Source organism: Octodon degus, unplaced genomic scaffold, assembly GCF_000260255.1.
Source record: "Octodon degus isolate 3935 unplaced genomic scaffold, OctDeg1.0 scaffold00048, whole genome shotgun sequence".
In the NCBI taxonomy this organism is placed as follows: Eukaryota; Metazoa; Chordata; class Mammalia; order Rodentia; family Octodontidae; genus Octodon; species Octodon degus.
The window spans coordinates 102,112-111,120 of NW_004524624.1; the positions used below are offsets into that span (position 1 = coordinate 102,112).

Here is a 9,009-nt window from a genome sequence, read left to right on the forward strand (position 1 = left end):
GAGATGCTCTTCAGATGTTGTGTTAGTATTATTCTTGTTATATTCAGCAATATTAATCCCTTGAGAAGTATGATGTATTAATCTATTCTGATGTCAGAACTCTCATAAGTGTGCATTGAACATAGGATGGCTAAGACTGAACTGGAGTCCCACAAAGTGTTAGTCTTTGTAGATGAAGTTGACCATATACATCCAGCCTTGCTACTTGACTTTCATTCTAAACATATTGAAGACTATGACCTACAGTAATGAAGAAAACACAACCATATTAAACTCTATGCAAAATCATCTTTTGCCAATTGTGTAGTGCAGAATCCACAGATCCTTGCTCAAAGTATATTATATGGAAGCATGGAAAATACCACAATGAAATCCATTATTTTCTGTAATTAATATGTGTTCTAAAAAGAAATAGATTCTAGGGACAGCAGAGTCCACATGAAGTTATACAAATTTATTCCTCTGTGTGATTGTTCTGTAATTCTCCAAAGAATCCACAATTCTGCTCTTTAACAGCTATAGCACAGAAACTGAACAGACTCTCATTCAAAAGGCAGTTCCCTGTAATTAAAGGATTTTCCCATTCTGTTTAAATCCTCTAGTACAGGAGTCCCCAGATCCTATGCTATAGACCAGTTCTGATCAGTGATGTGTGAGAAGCAGTTCAGTTGGTGCCCACAGAGTAGGAGGATAGTGGCAGACAGGAGAGCAAAGATTCATCAGTGTACCTACTCTCAGTCACTCACATCACTACCTGAACTATCTGAACAATAGATTCTCAGGAAATTGAATCCTCCTATAAATTGTGCATGGAAGGGATCTAGGATACAATCCTTATAAGAAACAAATACCTGATGATCTGAGGTGGAACAGAGGCAGTGAAACAAGCACTGGGAAGTGGTTGTTATTAGCAAAGAGATTTGACCACATGGAAACAGTAAGAAATCAATTGCTCACAGATTCATATCAAAACCCTCTCAGTAAGTAGCAAATGATAATGAAGCAGCATTTGATGGCAGGTTTTAAATCAGAATACAAAACTTATTTTAGCCAATAGGGTCCTCCCAGTTATTTTCTTTACCTCTTCTATTCATGCCTCTTTGCTACACTACACATTTGTATTGGTCACTTTTGGAAAGCTCACAAACTAATACTAGACAAAATGAGTAAAAACAAAAAAAAAAAAGCAGTGGAAAGCTTCTTTGAAACAGGAAAAATATTCCTGAAGCCATCCTCCTCTAACTGAATCTGTGAAAAATAAATGTGTTCAACATTACTGGTCCCTGGGGCCAAAATGGATGGAGACTATTGCTCTAGAGTAATAAACACAAGGCTATTTAAATAACGCAATCCACTTAGTTACAATTCAGGACACTCTCAAATGAAAACTAGGATTAAATATAGGTATCATACCTTGAAATTTACATTTATCACATTTGTAAAAAAAAAAAAAAAAGGTCATAAAAGAAAACGAGACAAAAAAAAAAAGAAGTCATAGGATTGTCCTGATACAATGTTGTGTGTGGTTTGATTGCTAAATTTCTGTGTAAAAATGTGTAATTGATTTTTTCACATTCTATAGGGATTTAAATTTTAGAATATCCATGATTGTTGGAAAATAGCAGTTCCACAATATGTCTAATGCGTTTGATATTCAGACAGACAGTAATATTAAGCTTAACTGCCTCTGTTACAGAGTAATAATATCATTAAGCTTCTCTTCTGGATGTTTAACAAGTAAATTTGTAGACCAAAGAATTAGACAGATAGATGGGCTACAAGGAAAACCAATATTTTGACCCTAGCCCTTCAAGGTCAGTGAGGACTCAAGAAATAAGAGAACCTCTGCTGTGACATCCTGTAACCCAGTAGCATCCCAAATTTTCTGATCAAGGAGATTATGGGGCCACAAAGGAAAGTGATTGATGATATATAGTGAGCCTAAAGAGAGTCACCTAGAGAGAAAAAATACTCTCAGGCTTTCACAAAGAGCCAACTGGTCAAGCAATAGCTGTGACTCTTCTAGATGTCTGACGACAAAATAGCCACAAGATGCTGCACATGGTTCCAGGGTAAATCCTGAGGGGATTTGACTGACCTTATCAGATAGTAAAAGTTACAGTTTTAGTTATATGGGTCTTGCTTTAACTGGGTCATAAACCACCCAGCAGAAAAGCATAACCCCAGGGCTGAGGAGATAACTCAGTAGAATAAACACCTGCCTGGCAAGAAAAGTATAACTATAAGGTTTAAAAAGTACAGTTATATTAATAGGCTGAGTTGTAAAAGGCTCAAGTCAACAACTTCTGACTTGAGAAGTGCTAAAAACTCACTAACATTGTGGACTCTTGGACTATATTGGGTTATGTTGCTGAATTCAAGTACCTACAATCTTTGGACTGGCATCTAGTATGAAAAGGTCCTTTAAAGACTTCTCCAATTACAGCTTCTCTAACAGCAATGGAACACACATCTTTGACCAAACAAAACAAAAAAGGGGGATACAAATAACAGACCATTTTTTAGTAAAAAAAAATGTGTATACAAGATAGTTAGGATAGATATACAGCTAATTTCTCTTAGTTCAATGAGAAGAAAGTTTGTACTAATATTGTTTAAACAAGATATCATGTCTGCATCTTGTCCTCTGAACAGCTACTATGAAGACAACAATATGCAGTGTATTAATTATTGTAACTGTCCTACTAACCTGTTTTGAAACTATTTCATTGCTATTTTATCTTTTTTCTCATTAAAATGAATAAAAATTTGGCAAGAACAATACATAATATAACAACCATTGCTAATTTTCTATTCTTGTTTAGAAATTCTTTATCATTTGTGTTGCTATATGTGGCTTTGTTTCTGTCTTTGTTCTTGTTTTTGTTTTCCCTTTCAAAATAAAAAATAATTAAAAAATTAAAAAACCACCCAACAGGGCACTAATTAAACAAGAAAAAATATAGGGAACCTATAGTATGAAAATAACATGAGAAAGATAAGCCAATACATATCAGTTATAACCATCAGTGTAAATGGTCTCAATTCATGAATCAAAAGAAAGAAGTTGTCAGAGTAGATCAAGAATCAAAATTCAACAATATGCTGTATAAAGAAATACATTTAGCTCAAAAGGAAATTCATAGATGGAAAGCCAAATGATGAAAAACAATATTTCATGTGTCAGAAACTCAGAAAAAAGCACGGTAGTTATTCTGTTCACAGACACTGTGACCTTCAAACGAAGCATATCAAAAGGGATAAAGAAGGTCACTACATACTTGTTAGGGGAAAACTTCAAGAGGAAGATATAACAATTATAAATATATATGCACCAAATATGGGAACACTCAACTATATAAGGCAAATTTTAAAGAACATGAAAAATCAAATAACTAATTGCAGTCTTAATGGAGGACCTCAACACTCTATTGTCTCAAAGAGATAGTTAAACTAGGTAAAAAAAAAAAAAGTAGCAAAAAGGTAGCAGATCTGAACCAAACCACTGAAAAAATAGATCTAGTATACAGTTACAATGTGATCCACAAAAATAACATCATAATACACATTCTTCTTAGCTGCACACCATTCTCTAAAATAGATGACATACTGATTCATAGAACATGCTTAAATAAAAGGAAGGGAACTGAAATTATCATGCATATTATCTGACCATAGTGCAATAAAACTAGAAATTAATGAGAAAAGAAACTTCAGGGTGGCTATCCCTTAGTTCAGTTCTTTAAGTGGCTGCTTCAACAAAGCAGTCAGGCTCAGGTTGCTGTGGTTCGATCCCCACAACTCAAGCCAGCCAAATCTACCCTGAAGGCATTCAGAGAAAAAAAATCTTTCTGCCATTTTTTTTAAAAAAAAGGAAAGAAACTACAAAAATTCTTAAATAATGGAAATCAAATAACATCCTTGTAAACAATCAATAGATTTATTTATTTACAGATGTCAATTAAAGAAGAAATTGAACAATATGTACAATTGAATAAAAATTCAAACACAATTTACTGAAATTTGGGGGATGCAATGAAAGCAGTTCTCAGAAATTTATAGCAGTAAACTCTCACATTAGGTAAACAGAATGAGAAGTAAATATTGTAATGCTGCTCCTCAAACTTCTAGAAAAAGTAAAGCAAGTCAAGCTCAAACCCCAAAAAGGTAGAAAATATAAAGGTCACAACAGAAATTAATGCAATGGGCACAAAGAAACAATGCAAAGAATTAATGGGTCAAAGAAGTTCTTTGAAAAATTGAATAGCATAGAGAAATCTTTAGCCAACCTCATCAAAAAAAGAAAAGAAATAATGCAAATCATGCAATAAGGATTTAAAAGTATGAAATTACTACAGAGCCTGTGGAAATTCAGAAGATGACCTAGACTTACTTTGAAAATTTTTACTCTCATAGGATGGAAAACACAAAAGAAATGAACAAATTTCTAGATACACATGAATTGCCAAAACTGAATCAAGAAAATATAAAAAGTTTGAATAGCCAGATATCAATAAATTATATTTAAAAAGTAATAAAAACTTTACCAACAAAGAAAAGCACACATCTTGATGGATTTACAGCTAAATTCTACAAGAAATTTAGAGAATATTTAATGCCAACACACCTCAAACTCTTCAATGAAATTGAAAGGAAAGCAGTTCTCCCTAACTCATTTCTGGAGGGAAGTATTACACTGATACCAAAACAAGGGAAAATTGTGACCAAATAAAAAAAAACTATAGGTCATTCTCTCTAATAAATGTAGATGCAAAATACTCATAATGTACTAGCAAACAAAGTGCAACAAATCATCAAGAAGACTGTATACCGTGTCCAGGTGGGATTCATCCCAGGAATCCAGGGATGTTTTGACATACGCAAATCTATAAATGTAATAAACCACATCAACAGTGGTAAAGACAAAAAATCACAAGATCATTTAAGTAGATTCAGAAAAGCTTTTGACAGTGTCCAATACCCATTAATGATCCAAACCCTATAGAAAATTGGAATAGATGGTCTTTACTTCAATCCAGTAGAGGCCATCTATGAGAAGCCAACAGATAACATTCTAAATGGAAAATACTGAAAGCTTGCATTCTACAATCAGGTACAAGACAAGGATGTCCACTGTCACACTTCCTATTCAATACAGCTATGGAAACATTAGCCAGAGCAATTAAATGAGAGAGATAAATAAAAGAAATAAAGAGTGGAAAGTGAGAAGTGAAATTATCATTATTCACAGGTGACATGATACTCGACATGGAAGATTCAACAAAACTCCACCAGGAGACCTATAGATTTAATCTCCAAAAATTCAGTAGCATAGCAGAATACAAGTCAACATCCCAAAATCAACAACATTTCTGTACTCAAGCAACAACATCACTGATAGGGTAGTTAGAGAAAAAAGATCCTTCACAATAGCATCAAAAAATTGAAATACTTAGGATTTAATCTAACAAAGGAAGTAAAAGATCTATACAATGCAAATTACAATATTCTGAAAAAAGAGATTAAAGAGAATTTCAGAAAACACAGACATTCTTTGTTTGTGAACAGGAAGAATCAAAATTGCAAAAATGCCCATATTTCCAAATACAGATTTAATGCAATCTTGATCGAAATACCTTTAGCATGCCACACAGATCTAGATAAAACATTTCCAAAGTTCATTTGGAATGAAAAAAGTCCTAGATTAGCAAATGAACTTCTAACCAATGTAGGAAAGGCAGGAAGTATCACAATCCATGGCTTGAAATTATAATACAAAGCTACTGTGATAAAAATCAACACAGTATTGGCCAAAAAAACAGACCTGAGTGTCAGTGGAACACATTAGTAGATGAAGACACTACTACAACCCATTTTCCCTCCTTCTCTTTGACCAACGTTCCAGACATACTCACTGTAAGAAAGATAGCCCTTTAATAAATGATGCTAGAAAAACTGGCTTTCCAGGCACAGGAAACTAAAACTAGATCCATGTCTATCACTGTGCAGTAGACTAAAGTAAAAATTACTAAAGATCTGATCATTGAAACACAAACACTAAATCTACTGGAAGAGAAAGTATATAGATTTCATAGGGCTAGGCAGAGACTGATGAGCAAAAACCAAACTGCTTGGGAAATACTTCAACGAATCAACAACTGGGGTTGTATATTATTGAAATTTTTTTGCACAGGAAAAAAATCGCCAACATAATGAAAGCAAAACTCACAAATTGGGAAAAAATTTTAACCAACAGTCACTTAGATCAAGTATCTTATACTTGTATCTAGTATATTTAATGAACTAAAAAAAAAATTCAGGCCTCCCAAATTCAAAGATCCTATCAAAAATGGACATCTGGGATGAATACATACTTCTTAGATAGAGAGATACAAATGGCAAATAAATATATGAAAAAATGTTCAGTAGCGCTGGTCATTCAAAGAAATGCAAATTAAAACATCACAGAGTTACCATCTCCTCCCAGAAAGAATAACTATTGCAAAGAAATCAACTAATAGCAAATGCTAAAGAGGCTGTAGGAGAAAAGGGAACCTTTGTCACTGTTGGTGGGAGTGCAGGCTGGTACAACCACTACAGAAATCAGTATGGAGATTCCTCAAAAAGCTAGGATTGGAGGTCCCATTCAAGCCAGCTATTCTCTTCCTATGTATTTTTCCAAAAGAACTGAAAACATCAAACCACAGTGACATATGTGCACCCATGTTTATAGCAGCACACTGTGTCATAGCTAAACCTTGGCAAAAACCCAAATGCCCGTTTACTGAGGAAGGCATAAATCAGATGTAGTTTTACACAATAGAATATTACTCAGCTATAAAGAAACTTGAGGCTTTTATTGGTAAGTGGATGCAGCTAGTGGCTATACTCGTGACACAAATCAGATCCACATGTACAAATATCATGTTTCCTTAGTATAAGAACTGGAAATGTAAATAAAATCTGAGTTACAATTGATATAGTAAAAGGGAAATAAACTACAAAACATGAATGGACAATTGGGATGAGGGAAAGAAGAAAAAAGAACAGGAAAAATCATGTGTATATACACAGAACAGCTCAGATGGTTGTACTACTAATACCTATATTTTCTTTTTTTGGCTGTTTCATAAAAAAATTGGTGGATGCTTTTTGGAAGATTTTATGAAAACAATTTCTTTTCACTTATAGTCTCTAGTGGATCTCCCACAATAGATAAGAAAATGATTTTCCAGCCAGTTCTTCACTGCATCTCTTAAATACAAATGTTATATAATAGAAAACATGGAGTATTTCATAAGAAATTTTGAGACACTAGAGAGACGTATGTTATATCATAAATGCCCAGTTACGGTATCTTCTGAACAGTTATACAGAGAATTAATCAGATAAATTTCACAACAGCAACAAAGGACTCATATAAATATAAAAAATACATTTTGTGCTACTATTATAACCTCTAAAAATTAATTCTGATGAAGTCTACTGAATAAAATTATCTGTCTTGGTATCCTGTTTGATAGTTGGTCATAAGTTATCACATAATAATGACACCAAAAGAAGATGATAATGCTCAGAAATAAGTACAGGTTCTCAGATGTCATCACCTGCATACTAAGCACAATGAATGTGTTTATCAAAGGTCATTCAAGAGTTTTTAATTCAGTATCTGTGAGAAATACATGCTGTTAAATTTGTCATTCCCTCAGGCTCCTCCAAGTTCATCTTCACTTCTGCCTTATATATTTCCTTTACACAACTATAATTAAATAAAATAATACAAATAAAATTATTTTAGCAATGCTTAGGATATAGTGGTCACTAAGTCTTGGTTATTGTTACTATTTCATGTTTTTAAAATGATACTTTGCATGTCATATACCTGCAGAAGATCTAAAGTATAATCTGTTCTAACCAGTTTGATCCAGTGTTCCTGGGAGGGTAGAAGTCTAATGGAAAGGGACCCTTTGCATTACTGAAAACAGAAGAAGAAAATGAAGGAAATTACTTAAAAGTAATAAAAATATTGGTATCTATCTTTAGATAAATACCTCCAAGCTACTGCCTAAAATAGTAAATGTTGACAGCAAGTTAAAAGTAATTTTTGATAACTGCCACAAAGATGCACTGATTAAACAACCTTCCCTTTGCATTGCATATCTCCAGCCTGTGGCAAATTTATTACAAAATTATTAAAGCATTCCAGTAAATATTTTATTTTTACAATAATGAATCTGATAGCGCCAATATCCTTTGGTTCAGCTGACATCCCCCACAGTTTCTTCATGTCATTTACTTAATGCCTCTTCTTCTGGTCTGGGTACTTCTGTTGGTTCCTGGTCGAGAGAAGTTGAATCTTTGTACTTCATAGAGCTTATCTCAGAATGAATTTCAGCTGTAGACATCTTGTGTACTCAAAGTTTTCACTGACACCCAATTTATAATTATGAAGATCAATGTGAAGATTATGAATATACAGAAAAAGACTCCTGTGGTCAGCACAAATACTAGGGCTATGTCATTGTCTGATTAGCTTGATCTCACCTGAATTTGATTAATTGTATAGACAGTGAACCTAACAGATGCTACCACTTTATTGCATCCAAAGTATCACACTCGAAAGCCTGGGGCCGAACATCTCTCTGTACTTCCAGGACTGCTAAATCATTTGCAAGTATAATAGGTTGTTGGTTTGACCTTAGAAGTTTCCACATATATTTGAACTGATTTTCAGGAGATATATGAATGAACAATTACAAGCAATGGCAAACACATCAACATTTGAAGCATAAAAATTTGTTACCTAAATGAGTCCCAATTTAGGATCCAAAGAAAAGCAAACTCATACCTCCATCCAGTGATCTCCAAATGATACAGGGAGAAAAATGATCTCTGTGGATAACCTCCAAATGATATAGGGGAAAAAATGAAACTCCTGACCTGAGAGGTACCTAGGACAAGTTTTTGTGCTCTAAAACCAAAGAATTAATTTTAGGAACAGACAGAGGT

At 33.7% G+C, this 9,009-nt stretch overlaps 1 pseudogene; it reads right to left on the minus strand.

Moving 5' to 3' along the window:
* Nucleotides 1-8,258: 8,258 nt before the first annotated feature.
* Nucleotides 8,259-8,741, minus strand: LOC101578506 (annotated as a pseudogene).
* Nucleotides 8,742-9,009: the final 268 nt, after the last annotated feature.